Source organism: Pelecanus crispus, chromosome 2 (assembly GCF_030463565.1).
Source record: "Pelecanus crispus isolate bPelCri1 chromosome 2, bPelCri1.pri, whole genome shotgun sequence".
Classification (NCBI taxonomy): domain Eukaryota; kingdom Metazoa; phylum Chordata; class Aves; order Pelecaniformes; family Pelecanidae; genus Pelecanus; species Pelecanus crispus.
This window is the reverse complement of record NC_134644.1, coordinates 133,967,702-133,989,527: the sequence shown is the minus strand read 5'-3', so window position 1 is coordinate 133,989,527 and position 21,826 is coordinate 133,967,702.

The window sequence follows — 21,826 nt, the reverse complement described above, 5'->3', positions numbered from 1 at the left end:
ATTAGGGAAATACATCTAACAGGGGTTTCTACACTTTTGGAAAGACAAATAACTGTCCATGATTAAGATGCCCATGCCCTCAGCACAGTTTGAATGGCTGCCTACCCCCAGTTCCCAGATGAGGGAAACGCTCCAAGCCCTATGAGGGAAACAGAGCCATTCAGCAGAGATAGTTTTATAAACAAGAAGAGCAGGGTGGGGTTTTTTTCTTGTTTGTTTGTTTCTTTTAATCCTGGTTAGAACTACCTTCTGCAACCCTTCTGGCTCCAAGTCAGGAGACAAGAAACTAAATTGATCAATGTCTAAGACAGAAGTCCTCATATGAGAGCAGCAGGTTCCAGTGTTAATCCTGATAATGCAAACAAGGTCATTCAATGCTTGTAAAAGGCACGCAGAAATACTCCAGTTTTTATATATATATAGATATAAAAACCTGTTCTTTACCTGGCCTGCCATGTAGAATTAGACTTTGAACATTGATTTTCAGCAGCTGTGAGCAAGTGCAAAATTGACAGGGCAGCGGCAAGTTTTCATGACAATTTTTCCTCCTTAGTTGTTCCTGTTCCTAACCACAAACAAGATGCTTTCGTTCTACTGCTTACCCCAGACGTTTCAAGAAAATGTTCGGGTACAGTCTGACACTAGAGGTATGCTGATCTAACCATTAGTTGCCATCAGAAGATCGTCACCACAGGGGCAGTTGAACAGCAATGACAGCAGAAGGGAAGAAGCAAGAGTGGTACGGCTGATTTCAAGCAGCACAACCCATTGGATCAGCTTATTACTGTACCACTCACTCAAACTGCCTTCAGGCCACGGCCAGGTGGTTCAACAACTTACCCTGAAAAGCACAGCATTAAAACAAGTCAGGCATTTGCTGTATAGAAAGAACATGAGAAACCAGTGTCTGCTGGTATGACTTCCAGAGGAGAAGAAAAAAAAAAAAAAAGGAATTCTAGTTTGATCATATAAGCGAAAAAATATTTTGCATCTAACTGAACAAACATACGATCAAACCCTGACCACTACACAAAGAATGGAAAATCTCGCAGTTACTGCTAGCTACTCCTGCTGGCTGGAAGGGAAGATTGCCGACTTAGTTATTTCATACCAATGTACAACTCCAGTGAAGAATGTGCAAATATTCTGGGATCTGGCGTTAGAATTTCTTTTAGACAAGAAATGTTATATCTCAGTGTGATTTAGGAAAATAAAGGCCATTTGTGAATACTAAGGATATTTGTCAAGAGAGTCTAAGAACAGGTTTTAGTCAAGACATTCCAAAAGCAATTAATCCATGGTGCTCAGAGGACTGCCTCCAGCAGTTCAAGCCAAGCACACGCACAGTCCCTCAATGAATGGCTGTGATGGATAAACATGCTGCTTAAAGGGAGAATATTTCATCTACATCCATTCAACACCTAGGAAGCCTCCTGGACACAGAGAGGTAAAACTTTCTTAGATTTCTCATAACACTTTCCCTGCTCACACTGTACTTGTCTGCAGTCTTCCCTAAATCCCCATACTGTAAGTCCATTACCATACGATGGGGGTTTACATATTCTTTTTTCAAAAAAACATATTCACCACAAGAATTTTTAAATATATCCTACTATTTGAAACACTTTTGTTCCAAGAGCTGACCATTACAGACTATTTTCTAGATATGGCAGGACAAATTCCTTCCTGTCTGAGAGTTTCCATGGTAATAAAAGTCCCCTTTAAACACATTCACGGTGGTTTGGGCAGGCCAAACAGGCAGCCTTTGTACTGAAAAGCTCCCTCTTTGTACTCCTCTGTGCTGATCCTGCACAAACTACCGTAAAAGTGTATTTTAGTGGAGGCAGAGTAAAACTAAGGCTCACATCAGTTTCACACGACAACTGTTTATTCCACAGCACAGATACAATCCTCTGGAAGATTCCCTTCCCAAAGAATTTCAAGTGGTTGGAGAAAGCAAGCTACAGGACAGTCTACGGCACATTTCAAGCAGACCTAACCCGAGCAACTTTGCCACTTACACTATTAAAAAAGATTAACTGAAATGACTATCCTCCTTTTCCCTTCCCCCCTCCCCACCCCAGTGTAGCCTCGCTGCTATTTGAAGATGGGGTATTTACACCAGTGCATGCGTCTCTAGTTAAATAAGGGTAGTCTTAATTGGTACCTCCCTATCAATATGTAGACCTCTCATGGAGAGGGACTGGGAGAATGACCTAATGTGCGGTTCCAATTGCTGTTTGGAAGAATATACAGAAACAAAAAAAATGTTTTTAGGATGTTCAACAAAAGCACCTCCCTTTAAATTTCTATCTATTCACATTTGTACTCTGACACCTTCGAATGCTAGCACAAATTCTGGCACATACAGGTCTTGCTACAAGTGGAACATTTTTGTATTAGGAGTTTACATTTCAGTAAATCTCACAGTATTTCAGATTTAGAAAGGTTTTTTTCCCCCACTACCACTACAGCAGACCTACGGAAACTGGATCAACTCTGTGGGCAATGGATTATCTTAAAGAACTAAATCATTAAGCATAAATATGCAACTTTAATTCACTAAGAAAGATTCCAGCCATCCCTTAGATTTCTCTTTTGTTAGCTTTTGAAAATTTGTATGCAGATTTCATTTTAGATAAAAAGTCTCTATTTCCTGGTCAAGTTTTTTCACTAGAATTTTCAAACCCTGTAGCTTCATAAAGCTCCATAAGACTCTTAAGTGCAGCTCAGTTCCCAAGCCAGTATTTCTTTGCTTACAATAAAATAAGGGAGATAAAATTTAAGCATCTAACTTGCACAGTGAACTTTTCCACAGTGCTACTGTTAAAATTTAGGCTTTTTTTTTTTTTCCCCACCTCATCTACTGGAAATTCCAGCATAGTGCAGACTCTCTCATCCAGACTTTTGAGAAAATATATGAAGAAAGAAGCAAGAACAGCAGGAATAGCTCTGAGAAATCAACGTAATGCTTCATTATCTCTCATCTCAACAGTTTTAACACACCCCTTAAACATGCGCACACCCTTTCTCAACTCCCGCCCCCGCCATGTAACTCATTTCCCGTTGGGTGCCCCTGCTCCTGAGAGGTCCGATCTTGACTGCGGACTCTCTTTGCTTCCCAAGAATTGAAGCAGGTTGTATGGAAACCATTATCCAGATCAGTGAAAAAAATCAGTCTTCTGATCACTTTCACAAGCATAAGAATGAAAATACCCGATCTTTGTCAGATCTAATTTAGAGGCATTTAAGCTTCCTTTTTGGCAATAGAGGAAACAGCCTTAAAACTACAGCAAGTTTAAAATTGTGGGAGGCAGTCCAGTAATATTTAAGGCAAGCAGATTAAATAAAAACGAGAGGTTTGAGAAAGGCACGTTATGCAGAACTATTTGGGCCCATAAAACCAAGCTGTAGCCACAATTTTCCGGAGAATCTTTTCGGTAGGCAGATCTTAAGAACCGATCAGAGCAGATACAGAAAAATCAGAAGACAGCAAGGTATTCATGAAATGCCTCTCAAAATAACAGGTCTAGTAGCTCACTGACTACTTGCAACTGAAAAATTATGGTTTTAGCTTAAGCAACATCTAACAGCATTTCTTTTTTTTTCAATAGAAGATTTCAACTCGGGAAAAGAAACTGAACAGAATTTGTTTTGGTTGCCAGCAAAACCTGGTCTATCGCTTTCGTTGAAACTAGTCCAATTTAAACAAACATCAATGTAACATCCCACATTTCTCATGCTAGCAAATCTTATTAAGAATACTTTCCACAAACACATGGTATTGCTCAGTTATTAACAACAACAAAAAAAAATCTTAGGCAGTCCTTAAGGATCATTTGTAGTAAAACCGTCTACTTCAGCAACCTAGCTATGAATCTATCTTCTTAAACAGATGCAACATGTTAGATGATTTTTCACTGTAGGTTGTAATATTTCTGAGTATGTTTAAATTGCCCTCAAATTATGCTTTATCAAGCTATCATGCTGATTGTAAGATAACTGAATATAATCAGAAAAGGTAAACTGTAGCCTCTATTTCTTACGCACCCACTTCTTAAAATCAGTCATCGTACGACAAAGATTTCATTACCACCCTGTTCTGACAGAAACCAGTATTAATTATTATTTGAATTAACCTTTGAGCCATAGTTTTCATCAGTACTCAGTAAAGACATGGACAATTTCTAATTACATTCTACTCTCATTATAAGTCACTAGGCTGTAAAGCTGTATCTGACAAGACTGCTATACTTGGCCTTGAAATGCTTTGGACTTCACTATAAATCTTTCAGAAACATCTAAGAACTCATTGAATACAAGAGCTATCTCACAGGATGCTGCTCCAACACTTTAGAAGTGTTTTTAAAGGGATACCAACTGTGATATCACAGAATTGCAATACTATTGCTGAAGGAAAATAAATTATCAGCGGTTTTATCATTCAGCGTCATTATACAGATGATCTTTTACCTAAAGTTACATACAGTGGATCCACTCAGTCTATCAAGTGCAATTATGCAGTGTTCAACTGAATCATAATTATACTCAACAAACAGTATAAGAAGAAAATGAAAACGTATAGACTGACAAAAATCTGATTCTAAAGCTTACAGCAAATATCTACATCATAGGCTATACTTATTACAGATCAGAAAGAGAGATCTGCTAAAGAGTTATTGATTCCCTAGTAGGAAATGTGGATTTTCAGGGTCATAAATGAAGAATAACCTGTAATTAATATACAAAAATTAGTGCAAGAGGACAATTTTTCTTTTGTAATTTTTCTGCTTTACCTCACATAATCACTTTGCTGCGGTCAGTTAGCTAGCCAACAAAAAATGAAATATATACATGGATATAGGGAAAGTGAATGCCATTCTGGAGAACCGGTTTCTACCCTTGACTATGCCAAATCTCTTGAATGAACAAATTAAACTTCTAAAAGAGTTCTGGCTCTATAACCTGAGCCTCATTTTCACAACTTCACAAACCTCACATCTATGACTAACTCCAAATGTTCAATCTCTGAGCAAAAGACAGTTTTATTTGAAGGAATACCAGAGGCTGGGATCTATCAGGTTTCAAAACCAGAACTTGACTTAGCTGCTGACTCAAGACATATTTCAAGATAAGAGGAACATATTTCAAGATACCATTTTTAACCTTCCACCGTTGAAAATACCTGTATCTTAAAACAGAAGCCTCAGTATGAAATCAGTTTAATTCCAGTGAATGACATTTCATGCTATAGAAACCTTGACTTGGACTAAGATGCACAAGAGGTATGACTGCAGATTTTGTTCATCTCCAAAAAACCCAATGATTTTTCCTTCACAGATCACTTTTATGGATACTGTTGATTACACAGAAAACCCAAGTTACTAATTTCACAAAGATTTTAAAGAGAAATTACAAGACATAAGGAAACCCAATATTAAGTTTGGGGTTATTAACACACAAAATGCCAGTTGTGCATGCATTTAGACACATTATGGATTCCATCAGTTAATGCACAACAGCTTTGTTATCACATAGGGTAAATGATGGTCCATGACCAGAATAATAGCTAGATACAATCAGGCTTACCACAAGACAGAATATGCTAACGGAATTCAGATCTCTTGATTTTTGGGAAAGGCTAGACATGATGGATGGGACCTAAGTCTATGAAAATGCAAAGCGTTTGTAACATCACTGTCAACAGTGTTACCAATTCTAAATATGCATCCATTTAAACACAGAAGTTGTATTTTTCCTTCCAAGCCAGGTGACTAAGACTACTGTCTTGAACTGCATCCCCATATTCTGAAACTATCCAGACCCTTCACCTTAAGGCCCCAACTTGCCTGTCCACCCAAAAAAGCAAGAATTGGCCATACTGGTTTGTTGCTTTTTTTCCTTGCAGTTGTATACTTTTCAGAATTTACTCCAAATTTACATCTTCTTTGTATTACAGTAGTATCTATGTGAATATTCAGATAAGTATCTTCCTTTTATACCTGATACATTAAATGCCTGATACATTCATACCTGATACATTAAAAAGAATAAAAGTATTCTTCCACTCCTCCAGCTAAAAATATGTAACTGGTAGTTTGACCGTTTCTTTTGTAGACATAGAAGGGTATAAGGGGAAGAAAGGAAAGAAAAAGCGTCATTCTTAACCGTGCAAAAACCATGCTTAAACAGAAACAAGTAATTTATTTCCTTCCAGTCATCCTTACGTATCTTATTAAGAAAATGAGGCTGAGCGATGGGCAAATGTAAATCAACTCATGCTCCCAATCACATGTCTGTCTGATTCAGATCAATAATCATATAGGGGAACAGGAGGCATCAGAACCACAGCAGGATAGTCCGTCTTTATGAACACTTTTAAGTACTTTCCACATAAAATTTCCAAGAGCTTGCTGTTGTATTTAACTCCATATGAGCCCTACCGCCCTGTTAAACTTCAGGGTAGACCAGAAGGAACAAGTATATATCCAAGCCTTTGAAAAAGCAAGGAAAACTGACAACTTACTGTCAAAAAGTCAGTTTTGATTTTTTCCTACAACAAACCCTATGTTGGGACTCTATGCTGCTAATGCATAACTGCTCCATAAATCCTCAAATACAAGGATGTGGAACCCAAATCACATGATTTCATTTCATACTGGTCATCAACACATATGCCTTTTCGATTAAAAATAAGGTAATACGAACAAGGTCATTAAATCATCAACACCAAACTTATCTGAAAGACTTGTTTGGCTTGCAGAAAGGCTGTCCTGCCTTTCTGTTTGACACTTTTTGCGTATTTCAGACTTAAAACACTGAGCTTCTAACATGGTTTAAAATGAAGAAACCTAATATACGGGTGTCTCAATTTTCAGCAATTCAAAGTTACAATTTAAGAAGTAATTGTCATTCGTGGTGCAGTAGCCAGCTACTTAAAGTCTTTGTTAAGAATGTACTTGATGGAGCACAGCCTTTTAAAAGCCTGTTGCCAGCCCCAAAAGATACTATGCCTTATTGCTGGGGGATGAAGGGAACAAAAGTGATATATGCCTTTGACAAGGATCACAGAAACAGGAGCAGATACCTATAATCCATAGCTTTGCTCATGCTACTAGATTACGACCTACTTCCTCCTCCCAATGCCACTTTCAAAATCCCATGTGCGGGGGGGGGAGACAAGGAGGTTGAGGGAGGAAACGACAGCATTACAGCATCTCGTTTTGTTTATCAGCTATTCATAGACCATGACGAAATCTTCTCCAACTGTCTTCATGCCATTTTTTCATATCAAATTTGCTAGTGACACTTTTAAACAAGCCTATAAGCAATGTATTCTAATAAATCAGCCTATAAAAGCCCCTATTGCATTTAAACCTGGGCACTAAGTGACTGATAGCTTGTGATCTTCCAATAGCACAGATATGTTGTACTGATGCACAACGACGCAGCTTTTAAACAAATTCCAGATTTCCCCTCTATTCTTCATGAAAGTTACTTAGGAGGAGAAGTTCAAAATGCATTAGTTCAGGAAGAGATTTAAAAAAATGGCAAGAGCACCCTTCATTAAACACCACTTAAGAGAATTTACCATCTCGCAACACACGGCTTTTGATTGTGGCTAGGCTGGATTAGTTTCATCCCTTGTTACTTCAAATTTTGTTACCAACCTTTACTTTGCAGAGAGAAAACCACCCCTCCACTTTGTTCTAGGTGTTTTGCTAGTGTTATTTGAACTAAGAAATGTTCCTTTAAGTTCTTTCTTAAACCAAAAACCTGTACTTTAATATATAGTTTCTTTCCCTGTCACCCTCAACAAATTTACCTGTAAACACACTCATTGCCATTTAACTTATTTTAAGAAGAAAACAGAATGACTGATGAGCTTCTCTTGTACATACGGCATGCTATCTAGAAGCTGAAGTAGGTTTCATGAGAAAGTTTAAAAATTAACTTATCAAAGCACAACCGTGACTCCTCAACAATTGGAATGGGCACAAGCCTTTCATGACACCTGCACTCTTGGTAGGAAAAAACAAAAGAATCTTGTAAGATCTCTCTTAAAATTCTGTTCATTTCTAAGTGTTATGAACTCATACTTGCCTCCTTTCAGAGCATCCATTTTGAAAATGCAACTGCTGCTGCTTTATAAAATCAGTTTGCCTACTTTCATGACTATGGGGTCTCAAATATTTCACCATCTTTATACAGCAAACATTTTTTCCATTACTGAAGCATAAAACTCCCCAAAATTCAGGTCCTTGTGCTGAAATACTGCACGAGTGCATATTACAGACTACTTTGAAGGTCTAAGTAACTTTCAGCATAGTCTGTTAACAGAAATTATCAAATGAAACACAGAAGTAATAGTCAATGCCTATGACTTTCCATTTACAGACTTACTACTTTCCAGGGACTTCTCAGCTAAGCAAAGCAACATAATTCTCAAACAAAACCCAGTACGAAGTGGTTATTATTTGTGCAAATGTTTTTCTAAATACGGTACTTGCAGATCTATATGTGAAGACATGAATAAACTCTTACTGTTCCACCACTGCTTCAAGCACCAAAGGTTTTTATACAGAGTGGTACTGCAGCATGTCACATACTATGATAAAACAGAGAGACCTCAGTACTAAACAATGAAATAATATACTACAGTACAGTTTTTCACATAGGAAGCCAAGAAAAAGAAAAGCCAAAGTTATGGTTCCCATGATAACTACAGCTTGATTGTAATACTGTTTTATACTGTATATTTGAACAAATGCATCAATTTACAGTTGATGAGGAATTGTAACTGAAGGACACAGTCACATACTTTGTCTCACAAAAAAAAAAAAAATCAGTGACATTCAAAATAAATTTTCATGCCACTTGTACAACTTTGTAAGGTGACTGGTTTGCTGGCAAGAAGAAAACAGTCTATAAAAGCATATAAACCATATTTATGAAACAACTTCTCCAAAGTTACGGTGAAGCACACAGGGCAACACTGCTGCATTTTAACTAGATTATGGACTATTTCAACATCCAACAAATTATATTATATTCAGATTTGTCCACGTCATATTTGACTTGACTATACCATGACTCACAGCTACTGCTAATGAAATCTATTAAATATATTTAAGCTTAGTATTCCTAAAAAAGCAACAGCAACAAAAATGTGTTATTGGAGTGCTTACTTTCAAAGAGAAAAATGCATGAAAATGAGGAAGCTTGGTAAGAGAAACAAAATGAGACAGTCGGACAAAATGTTTGCAGACAACGGACAAAAATACTATACTGAAAATGCAGAGACCCGAGGGGGGGGAAATAAAAAAAAAATCCATCACAGTTAAACCACAAGCTGGGGAGGCTATCAGTAAGAACATTTTTCATCAAGAGGGGAATAAATCAGAAAAAAAGAACTAGCAAGTAAAATTGCAAACAAAAGGTATTTTCATAAAGGGGCAAAGTAATAAAATGTCCTTTCACAAATGCCAGGTACACAAAGCCTGCTAGAGAATCCACTGGGCTAACATATAACCAAGATACAAAAGAAATACTCCAAGAAAATAAACAAAAATTAAAGTTTTTTGCATCTACTATCACTGGAGAAGCTAAGGGAGGCTTTCATCTTTTTTGTCACATAAAGCCTCAGAGGTAGTTTTGGTCAAACCAAAGCAAACAGTAGCAAGTTACCAAAGCAAAATGGTATTCACCCAAGAGTTCTGAAAAGCTCAAGGATAAAATAGCCTGTCTATCCACTATACCACATAATATCTTGGTGTCGAACACTGCTTTCATGTAAATGGTACATCAGTTTTTAAAGGTGGTCACACTTTTAGACTGTCAAGAACTACAGACCAGCAAGTCCAGTGTTTCAGCAGGACAAATAAGTAGAAGACAGAAGAAACAATGTTCATGGGCACATAGCTAAGTACAGACTATGAAAGTGACATTGATGCTTTCCCACAGAAAAATCCTGTCTTACTAATACATAAGAATTCTTTGAAGCAATTGGTAAGTGGTCGAAGTCTGAGCTAACATGGATGACCAAAACAACGTGCCAGCTGTTGCACAAAGCTCCTCAACCAATGGTTCCGAAAGAAACTAAGCTACAACAGCAAAAGAGGAAAGGTCTTCACATGGGTAAGTAACATTCAAAACAGGAAAAAAATGTTAGGAAACATCACCTGGCTCTTTTCCAGACCTGTGTTGTTTAGCATGCACATAAAAGATCTAGAAACAGGTGGTGAGCCTTGAACCGAGTTTGCTAATAATATTAACAAGTTCATTTTGCTAAAAATGAAAGTCAACTATGCAGGAAGCAGCAGACCTTCATCGTAACCAGTGAAGGTGTAATAAAATGCAGATGAGATTCAGTGTAGGTAAATAGAAGGCAATGCACCTGAGAAAATACAATCTGACTGTTTTACATGCATTTTACTGAGCTCTGACCCGATTACCTCACTGTCAAGAAGAGACCTGGGAGCTAGAATAAACAGATCTAGGAATATTTGTCAGAAGAGCGAACAGAATGCTAAGCATATTTAAAAGGTGGGGAAAAAAAAAAACCAACCAAAGAAACCCAAACAGAATTGTACAAGAGATGAGATGCACAAGTCTATGAGGTACCCGTATCTTACAGAATCATAGAATTGCTTAGGTTGGAAAAGACCTTTAAGATCATCCAGTCCAACCATTAACCCACACTACCAAGTCCACACTAAACCAATCAAGGGTAGACTAGACTAAACCATGTCCCGAAGTACCACATCTACCCGTTTTTTGAACGCTTCCAGGGATGGGGACTCCACCACCTCTCTGGGCAGCCTGTTCCAATGCTTGACTACCCTTTCCATGAAGAAATTTTTCCTAATATCCAATCTAAACCTCCCTTGCAGCAGCTTGAGCCCATTTCCTCTCGTCCTATCACTAACTACGTGGGAGAAGAGACCAACCCCCACCTCACTCCAACCTCCTTTCAGGTAGTTGTAGAGAGCGATAAGGTCTCCCCTCAGCCTCCTCTTCTCCAGACTAAACAACCCCAGTTCCCTCAGCCGCTCCTCATAAGGCCTGTGCTCCAGACCCTTCACCATCTTGCTGCAGTGCCAGTGTTTGCTCTGCCCACCTCCATTTCAAGAGCAGAATTACTGAAGGACCAAAGGGGGGTGACAGGCATTTGAACACCCTTCAGAATCTCCAGCCTCAAGAAGGGGCAACCAGGGATAGAATAAGAAAGTCTACAAAACCAGGAGCTGCATGGAGCAGGTAAGTAGTGAACCATTGTTCCCTTTTTGTTTTAACAAGGAAACTAGAGAACATCAAACAAAACTAGCAGGTGGTAGGTTCAAAATAAATAAAAGGAAGCAGTTCTTCATACGATGTGTACTTAAGCTGCAGAACTCATTGCCACAGTCCCAATGGAAGCCAAGAGTTTACACAGACCAAGAAAAGACTAGATGAATTCATGCAAGAAAAATTCATTAAGTGTTACCTATCACTTTTTCTGAGGTATAATTTTGAGATGCAGAGGTCTGGAGGCTAAGAGGCTTGCTCTGTTTCTGGATAGCCTCCACCACAGTCACTGTGAAACAGGATTCTGGATGAGACAGACTTCTGGTCTCAACTGGCAGAACTATTCTCTGGTATTAAAAAAGCAAGGCTGTACTTGTAACATGGTTTTAATAGCTCTTGACAAATGTGCCACTTCGATAATACGCAATTTCCAGTATATCATTTCTCCTTCCTTTCATGAAGAAACTGTATTTCAGCCCATGTTATCAGTACTTCAAGAACGCAAGTGAGATTACAACGTTTGAGAGGACCATAGCATCAATGCGACAAGGAGACCCAAAACAGTATCAGACACTGCTGAAATTCTACCATTCCTGTATAAAAGATTATCCTATTCCAACAACAAAAAATTCGAAAAGAATTTATGATCGGGTATTAATCCCTTGAGGGAGTAAAAAACCAAAAAGGGTGGATAAGGGTAGTAACAGAAACACTGACAATACTAAATACTGCAGCACAAGCAGTACTTCTCTGGATGCTACTCAGTACCTGCAGTGGTTTTCAAGTTCAGTTTGGGAATAACTCAAAACAAAGCTGTGTTATGCATTGACATTTTATGAATATTGAACTTTTTTTTCATGTTTGAAGGAGAAAGAATTAAAAACAACACCAAGTGGTGAAAAAATTAAAATATTCATACTTCTTCTGATTTAAACAGCAGTTGTAAGAGATAGTATCAGCTCAAAGCACTGGCCTGAAGCTTTACTACTGTTATAAAAAGGTACTTAAAATAACTACAATATATTTAGGCTAAGCACTTAAAGGAATTACTGGAAGACTGAATTCAATCCTTAGCTCCAGTCCACAAGGCATTGTGCAACATCTTCGTTGCTGAAAACAAACCCTCTCTATTACCTATGAAGTGGGGACTATGCGCATCTCCTAAATTAGGTGTATAAATTTTCCTTCAACAAATACAGAAGACACGGCGATTGCTGTTGTAAGCAATGGGAGAACTCTGCCTCTTTGCACCTTCCAGCCTACTCTTGCTTCCTCCAATACAAGAAAGGTGCTGCTGAGCACAGGCCAAGCCTGAAGACAGCAGCATATGCCCCAGGCAGGACAGGCCTTCTGCTAAACCTCCATCAGACACAAGGCAGCACAAGTCAATGGTTTATTTTCAAGGACTCGTAACGATCAAAGTTTTCACGGTACAGTAAAACTCACCATAACCCCCAGATCACACCCAACAAATTACATACCCTTGCTTGGAACCACGCAGTTCTTCAAAGAGATTGTTTGGTTGTAGTTTAGTCAAGTTAAATACTTGACTTGAGATGGAAGAAAAACCTCACAGAAAACGTGAGTCAAAATGGCTAATAACATAGCACAGAACAGAAAGTATACTATTTTCTACTCCTAAACCTAAGCTCAACATATAATAATCACAGACTATTTGGCAGAGTTTATTCAGGAAACTGTGCAGGACAAGGAAGAAACTTATAGTCCCTAAACTCAATACACAAAATACAATTGTTTAGAATTTACTGAGAAAAATATTTAAAGGAAGAAGACGTAAATTCTGAAAAATAGCAGGCTATTCAGACACAGACTCTAAACACTTAAAACATTTTTTTTTTAAGTGCTAAGTATCAGACCAACTCTGCTTTTAAGGATAGTATTTACCTACTTCATGAGAGCAGCAGCAAGGCAAAATTAACACTCAGTAAAGAACCAAGATCATCTGATGAGAACTGCGAGGTAAACAGCAACTATTACAAATTCCAATATGGCAGACCTCAAAATACATCATTATGAACCTGGTACACCAGTTTGGAGTAGCACTCAGCTTCCTGGCTTCCAACCATCTGCTCAGGCCACTAGCCTTGAAAAGAAGAAAAACCATCCAAACACTGAGAGATGCGTGCACTAAACAGGTATTTTTGCCTTCTATCACTTCCAGGCATAATTGGAGACAAAGAGCATCAAAATTCACTCACTGGAAATGAATGTGCTTTTGCTTATGGTACAGCAGAACTTTGTGCTCAGAACTCCTCCTGACCTTTCAGCAAGCCTTGTGCTACTGCACAAGTGGGAAAATACCCCCAGCAGCTCCTATCCCCCCCCGCCCCTTTTTTTTTTTGAGGCAACACTGTTTCTCAGTTCCCCTTAAGCCCTTCCTGTAGCAACACCCACCACTCCAGCCATCTCCAGATTTAATCCACTGGAATAAGCAGCCTTTAAATTAAGGTGTTATAAGGTCATATAGCAAGCAAGATGGCCGGATTAAAGAGGAAGTAGAGTTAAGTTAATACTGAGTCACTATTTTAAGTTCTGCATTCAAGACAACAGCATGATAGCCTTTCAAGTGTAAACCAGCCTTCAAGCAGGATGGCTAAGAACTTTTCTATTTTAAAAAAAGTTTCATTTCTTTTTTAAATCCGAACATGAAATGCAGGACAAAAATTCATCAGACAGACAAGATCTGGTCCCAGAGACAGATGTTTTACAGCTGTGCTTTGGGCTTCCTAAAGCCCATTAGAGCTAGCACATACAATTCCTAATGTAAACAAGCTGCTTTTAGTGACTACAGTATTCACTCTGAACACACACAACGTTAGCCAGGGCCACCACTCCTCACACAGTTTTCACCAAAAGCAGCTTGCAATATCCTCGGTGCCTTGAGATAGAATTTTTAAGTCCCCTCTCCTGCTCTTCCCACCATCCCCTGTAGATCTTGAAAGGGTGTTTTTTAGATGTAAAACCTGCAGAGAAGAATCTAGATGCTGCACTACATTGGGGTTTGTGTTTTGTTCTTTTAACTGGCAAGTGTTTACCTTCCATTAAGGCACATACAATTGCCCAAATCTTGAGGAAAAACAGGAAGGAAAGCATGAGATTCCACTCTTCCACCTGCTAAGAAGCCCCTTTCTGTCACACTGCAGGCAGTTTACAAAAATAACTTTACAGAATAACCCGGGCTCTTCAGAAAGCAAGCAGTTTCTCGTGCCGTGTTCCTGCTACACTGAAAGAGTCACCTCAAGCTGGGAGGTGGCTTGAGCAGGAGCTACAGTCAAAATCCCTGATTTTTTTGTAAGGTGTTCATTCCTCTGCTAAGCTACACAGTGTAAACTGCCCGTTTCTCTCTCTGGAGAACGGCAAGAGTACAGTATTAAAGGAGTAACTAAGCAGCATGTAATTTTACTTGCAATGTAATTTTTTTCACCAATTTCAAACCAGTAGGAGTGTGTTCATTTCACTATGAGAAAGCTTTAGACTATGATAGGAATTAACAGTCTTAGCCATCTACTATGACCACGAGCTCTCATTCCATCTCAAACAGGAATAATGTAGATACTTGGGATAAAACTCTGAATAACTGAATCCACCGAATTAAACATTTATTTGATAAAATTTGAGACATACAAATTGACTTAGAAGGTTGATGAACCTAATGGAGAACTTCAAGCTTGCCAAAAAAAAGAATCACACACACACCCCTCCCAGAGCAACGTACTTTCTTGTGAATAAATTGTTTTAAAGATTAAATACTTTACACTTGAAATATCAGTCAAGCCATATATACATTAGTAGATCTTTAAGGCTTTTGTTCTTCTACCTCAAGAGGAAAACTGATTTCTGGGCAGTGAATTATTAATTCTAATAAACTGTTTATAGCATGCAATCTATACCATCACCAGAATAAACAAATTTTAGTATCAATTTGAACTCACGCCAGCACATCTCTCTTTTGGTGTCCTTTGCTTCACAGATGATTACTCCATTTCTCCTATGAAGGTTCCCAGGCAACTGATCCAATCCACTTGCTCACTGCCACCAAAATGAAAAGATGAAAAGGGCTTGCTGCTCTCCAAGCCACCGGCCCCCCTCGTCCTTAGTACCAGCTCTGGTGTTCATCAGATCCTTTTATGAGCCAGTTTGATTCATTACAACAGCAAAATGCTCTCCATTTTACAGAGTTATTTTTCTGCCATTTTAGTGAACTAAAGTGGTTCACAGAACGACCTGACAAGCACTGCTGCTGTAATAAAGTAGCAGAGCCATGCGGTTGGGAGGAAGGGTGCAGGGCGACAAAGGCAGAGAGGAAACTACTTCTTTCAGAACAATGTCCAGTTAAATTAGCTCACTGCATTTCTCAAACCTTACCCTGACTTATAAATTATTAGATGGACCACAAGAAGGCATTCAATAGCTTTCAGCTATCTTTGGAGCTACAAAAACTTTATCGTAAAAAAAAAAAATATATAGTAATATGTATTCTTATACAGATTTATGTATAATGCTCCACCAGGGAAAAAAAAGTTCTTACTAACAATAGCAAGATAAGGATAACTCAATAGAAGGGTAAAGAAAGCACGGCAGATTTCATCCTAGCTTTTTATTTTTAAGTAAAAAAAGCCCTGGGAAAGTCACCACCAATCTCAATAAGCATTATGATGGAGAAAAGCTACAGGTATTTCTGATAAGGAGCAACCAGCAAGAACTTTGCCTTTTCCCCTCAAGTTGTCACCAATATCCAAGTAAACCTATTAGGGTAAGGCTGACGTGACTAAGAGAAAGAACGTGGAGGGAGGCAGTCGAGCCAACGAGTTGCAAGGTGTTGTACCACAGGCAAGTGACAACGTGCTCTAGATGCCTCCTCCCGAGGTTTTCTGCCCATTTCTCTCCATGTATCAATCCGCCTTGTTCTATGATGGGCTGATGAGCCATTTCACTTGAGAAGCAAGAAGTGAACATGTATCAAATGTATCACTCCCACAGCCAAACTGAATCGATGACAGCAGCAAACGGGACAGCTCAGCTGCTGGAGTGCTTATCTTGCTATTCAAAGTTCATTGCCTACCTGGAGGCACCTCAAAACAGAAACAACTGATTTCAGTATGCACCGAAAAGAAAAAGCACCCTGCCCTAAACCACTGCCATCGTTACACCTTACCAAATTAGACAAGGGTTTTTCAGCCTTCCTGACTCTACCAGCTGCCTACCAAAAATCTTAATGTTGGGCAGCCACAGAGCACACCACGAATCTCCGAGTGCCATAGAGACAGAGCCACAAAGGAAGACAGCAGCAGATCCCGGAAGCCCCACTGGGGGATAAGCTCGGGCATGCAGCCTGCGTCCCAGCTGGCTTTGTAATATCTGCCTCCAAGAGCCCCTACTAGTCCAGTTCCTCCCACAGCAAAAATTCACCTTGCCCAACCATCCCCACACTGCACAGTCCAGTTGTGCCGCTAGTCACGCGACAATCTCAGCAGGGGAATCGCACGTGAACCGCTGACAAGCCAAAGGTTGACCATCCTTCATCTATAGAGGCAGGCAGAAAGGCAGGCATTCTGGTTTCCTTTCTTTTGGGGAAGGGAGCAGGGGAAAGGGACTGGTGGTAGAATGAGAGAAATAGATCAAGGAGGTGAATCTTTTAAATAACTGCAATGAAAGCAATTCCTTTCACCTGCCATCTTTTTTATAGCCAAGGTTTTCTTTTTTAACACCCCAAAATTAAGTGGCAGGGAGGAGCAGGGGTGTGAAGCATTAGCTTATTTCCTTGAGACCTAGCCATTCAAGAACTCGGTCACCTTAACCATAGCATTTCTCTAAATCTAACCACAGTAAGTGTAAAGCCACACAAAAACACCCCTCCTTCCATTTTTTTTTTGTTGTTGTTGTTTCAGTGCAACATCTAACGCGCTCAACTTTAAGACTATCTACTACAACAATTACCAGACCTAAGTTGGAAAGCCTGTTTCTGTTCTAGCGCCGCCTTTAACAAGCTGATTCTTCCAACAGCCATGCCATTTCTACGGAACAACTCCTTCCGTCTGCATGGCTGCCACAAAGTTCAAATCCTGTTTAAAATACAAAAGTACGTTCACTAAGAGTCACTTCTGTGAGGGAAGGCCGCATGGGCTGGGGATTACTGCAGAACTGTAGTAAAGGAGAAATGCAGGTGGAACTGATGCAATTTTTTCGGTAACCTCTGATAAGGTTACAGTGGAATTAAAGAATCACGCAACTGACTGACTTCTGTGGGGGGGGTTGGGGGAACCAACCAAAATGACAGCGTACCTTTGCAGAGATCAAGAGAGAAAGAAGGGGGAAATGAAGCTGAAGCCTGCTTATTTGCTTCCCCACCGATGAAAGAATGATGATTAAACTAAGGATAAATAAGGCTGTATCCCATTCACAGAACCGAGTGAATGCAAAGCACAGCAGACACCTCCTAACGGTACTGATAAATAAACTGAATTACTTAGCAGGTCTCTCCCAGACTTACCTCCTGAGGCAGTCCAGAAACCCCTATTTAACTCACTTTCTGAACGATTCCTTCCTAAATCAAGAGAAATATTAAATTGCTCACTATAAACTCCCAGTTTAATTCTTCACGGTTAAAACAACTTTAGGCAAGAATTACACTCTTAGCGAGAGTCCCCTCATCAGAGTTTAAAGGAATCTCTGAACTCACATAAGCAATGGCTACAATGGCACAGGGCCTTCATTTAAGCCACCCTGACATGACCACACCACCCTGTGTAGTCTGCAAGATCCTCCCAGGAACTAGCGACATAGTCCAAGTACCTCTCAAACCAAGAACCGGAGATGACAACCTGCCTGCTTTTTGCCTTGCAATAAACCACCAAATCCAACAAGCAGCCACTCCACTCCAATAGCAGTGTGAACCAGAGCACATCCTCAAAGAGCCGCAGGACAAAAAAAAAAAAAAAATCTCGTATTCTTAGACCTTATTTCAAGCTAATAACCGCAGTTACGGTTTTTTAGGTATTTCTGATCCCACATGAACAAACAATGCACATTCAAATGAAGAACTAAAAGCAGCAAGTTACCTGGGATGCCAGATTTCTGGACTTGAGATACGCTCTCCTACCCAGGAATAGGTAAGATTTTTAAAACATTTGTTATACCCTAAACAACTAATTAAGATGCATCCTTGAAATTTACCAGTCTCTCACCTACATACAATCTTATCTCAGCCTTATCGGAGCGATTTTTTGAACATCTGTTAGCTTCATCATTACCTTCCTCTGTTTAATCCTCCTCCTATCAAGCATTAAAAACAAAGTCAGTGGTATCTCCTTTCTGGTTGTCTTATTTTCAACTGGAAGAAATACTAAACTGCTATTCTCTACACTCCAGACCGACACGCGCTTTCCTGTAAGACATTTTACCGAGTAACATTTCAGCTTTGGATTTCAATCTCAACAAGTACATCGACGAATCCTCTCTGAAGCAAGGAATATTTTCTTCTAGTAAGTTATCATCGACTCAGACTTCCCACTTACTAGCTCACCCAAGCTGTTAATACCGAAGACTTTAACTAAATTTCTGCTTCTCTCACGTAAGGGTTTGTTTCACATTTCTCACGGAACAGCACTACCCCAATGCTTTCTCTGATGAAGACTTCTTCTCCCTGTTTTGTCCTATCACTGATCTCTAAACTTCCAAAATTCCAGCTTTCAGTTGAGTTTTAGCTAGTTTTCCCCTGAATCCTCTCTCAAAGAATGACCGGTATTCCTTCGCACCTAGAGACTACCCATTTAACAAGCTCTGTTTACCCTGTAAATAAATCCACAGGCTTCCTATTTTAAGATCCAGGACAAAAGTGCCTTTATTAAAGTCTTCCTTGGACTTGCTCCAGGTTCTGATCTGCTTTACCACTCGTCACATAGCTCTTGGTCTCCAAACCTTCCCTACTCCTTTCAAAAACATCATGATCCCCCACAGGAGCTCCTCCCCACACCCCAAATTCCTCTGTTTGGAAAGGGATACCCCACAACAGCTACCCCCCCATTTCACGTGAAGTGTGACGGGACTAGACTCTCCCTGCTCGCAACTACTCCACGCATAGAGCAAGAGAAACTATTACAGCTGTAATTCTTGACTATTAAATGATGGGGGAACATTATTTTCATGAGAACAGAACTTGACACGACAAGAGAGGCCTCTCCTATTCAAAGGGTCTTGAAGAACCTGCAGAAAGTTGCCGGCAGGCTGCAGCACCCCAGCGGCCCCCGGCTCTGGCTCTCCGCTGCCGACCACCCCCTCGCCAGGCAGCGCCCAGGGTCTAACGTGAGACTTCATCAGGCTTTGGTGCAGCCAGCGAACTCTTCCCACACCGACAAAAGCATCCTCCGTGCTTTGGGTAAAAAGCAGTATTATTAGGAGTCAAAACGCATGTTTATTTTCCAACATATCCTAATTATCTGAGACTGGCAAGAAAATGCAACTCTGCTAAGCAAACAAAGACCAATATAAATTGGAAAGAAAATTAAAAACCCAATAGGAAAGAAAAGGCACAATCTGAAGAGGAACAAAAAAAAAAATCCAAGGGAAAGCGGGGGGAAGGGGCAGGAAAAAGAAATAGAAAGAAATAAAATGTTTACATTTCAGAGCCGGACTGGGGTTTTTTGCTGCATAAAAGAAATCATACTTTGTACGCCTGATGTACACCTCCACAAAATGCTTTAAGAAGTGATGCTTACTTTGCAGATAAAGTCAAAATAAACTGTGGGGTAGGCCAATTTCTTTCAGAAATCACTAAGAAGAAACTTTAAAGCCAGCTACCTGTTGAAGTCCTAGCAGTAAACAGAAAGCTCAACCGAATGGCTTAAAAAGTGGCTCAAGGACATTAAAATTAAAGTGCTTCCAAAACTATTCAGCATTGGATTCTCCACATGCCTGCTACTCCCAGGCAGGTAAGTTGCTGTGCTGCTCGTTATGATTACCAGCCCATATTTAAATGAAACCTGAACAGAATAACCTCTAGGATCAGGACCGTACATGTGAGATTTAATTTTCCTCTCGGAACCATTAGGAAGGAGGCAGACATTTTGGCTGCAATGACTTTTTCCAGACAATTGATTCTCGAAGTTATTTATTCCCCACCATTCCCCTCAAGGCCCTCTCGTCACAGCAATTGTCTATGTCAGAGGAAGGTTGGACACAGCTCCCATGAAAGCCAAGCAAAACCACACCCAAAATAGCTATATAGGTCACTACAAAGCAAAGCCAGCCCTACATCAGGCCAGCAAGGGCTTCTGGTTGGTTCCTATATGCCAATAAGCTTTCAAAGTCATGTGTTACGCTGCTCTAATAATACAGTAGCTTATTTGATAATTAACACTCTTTTACTGCATTTCAACTTTTAAATGAACATGGTTAAATTGAGTAGTATTTATCTTTTTTTAAGGAGAATGCATTTAGCGTAACGGCAGCAAAATAATCAGGATGTTTAGAAACCGCTACTGAGCGGGCATTCGTGAAACGAGAGAACCCAACAGCACGAAGATCCTTGGTTTCGACTTGGCTTCTTCTAGGTGCCTGTTTACATCTCTGAAAAGTCACTTTGTTGGAAGCTGAGAGCTAATCAGCTTTTGTATACTTAAGAATATCCTTAAGAGCTTTGTTGTCATATTCAGGCGCTTGGAATGTGTCCTTTAGGTCACAGCCTCCTTTTTATTTTTTGTATCATGCCTTCCAACCTCATTTTCCAACTAAGAATTTTAGCGTGCAACTACGATGTGGTATTTCCACGACTGCTGATCTTGGGTAAAATATGAACCCCTAGAAGTTACTGTTAGATTCCGCAGGCGGAGAGAAATCAAGAGGAAAACTCTTCCATCGGGTTTCAGTATCTTGTCAGAATCCTAATAAAAACATGGGATGTTTCTGCATATTGTACCTCGCTCCTTCCTCGGGAAGAGTGCTAAAAATAAATTATACTTGGAGCGTCCCTTTCCCTTTTTATTGCTGCCAAAATACAGACATTTGAGACTTTCTTCCATAAAAATCCAGCGGTCTGTATTCGTGCAAACAAGCTATTCACAGAAACATAAATGATGAGAAGCGATGAAGTTAACGTCTGTCTTAATGATGAACCTAAAGAGATGCAGTAAATTAATACAATAACTTTTCTGTTAGAAAAGTGACATCTAAAGCCTCACCTACACACAAAAGGCTCATTTCTAAAAAAGACAGTGTAATTATTTACCAAAATTTGTAGTTTTCTCATGTATACAGGGTACATAAAAGTAACATAAAAGTATCACCCGCGTTACTTATGGGCATCAGTTAACCAGCTCATAAATCTGAGCAGTTAGTGATCTGCTCACAGCAGACAAATACAAAAGGGTTTGGAAGTCAGGATGCCAGGGAACTGGGGGAAGGGGGTGTTCAGACACACACGACTTGTCACACAGTTGCCCGTATCCTCACTAGCCGCACAAATTTATTTAAGTAACGCTAGATTCACGAGAGCAAATACCGACCAGCAGATTCTAAACGCCTT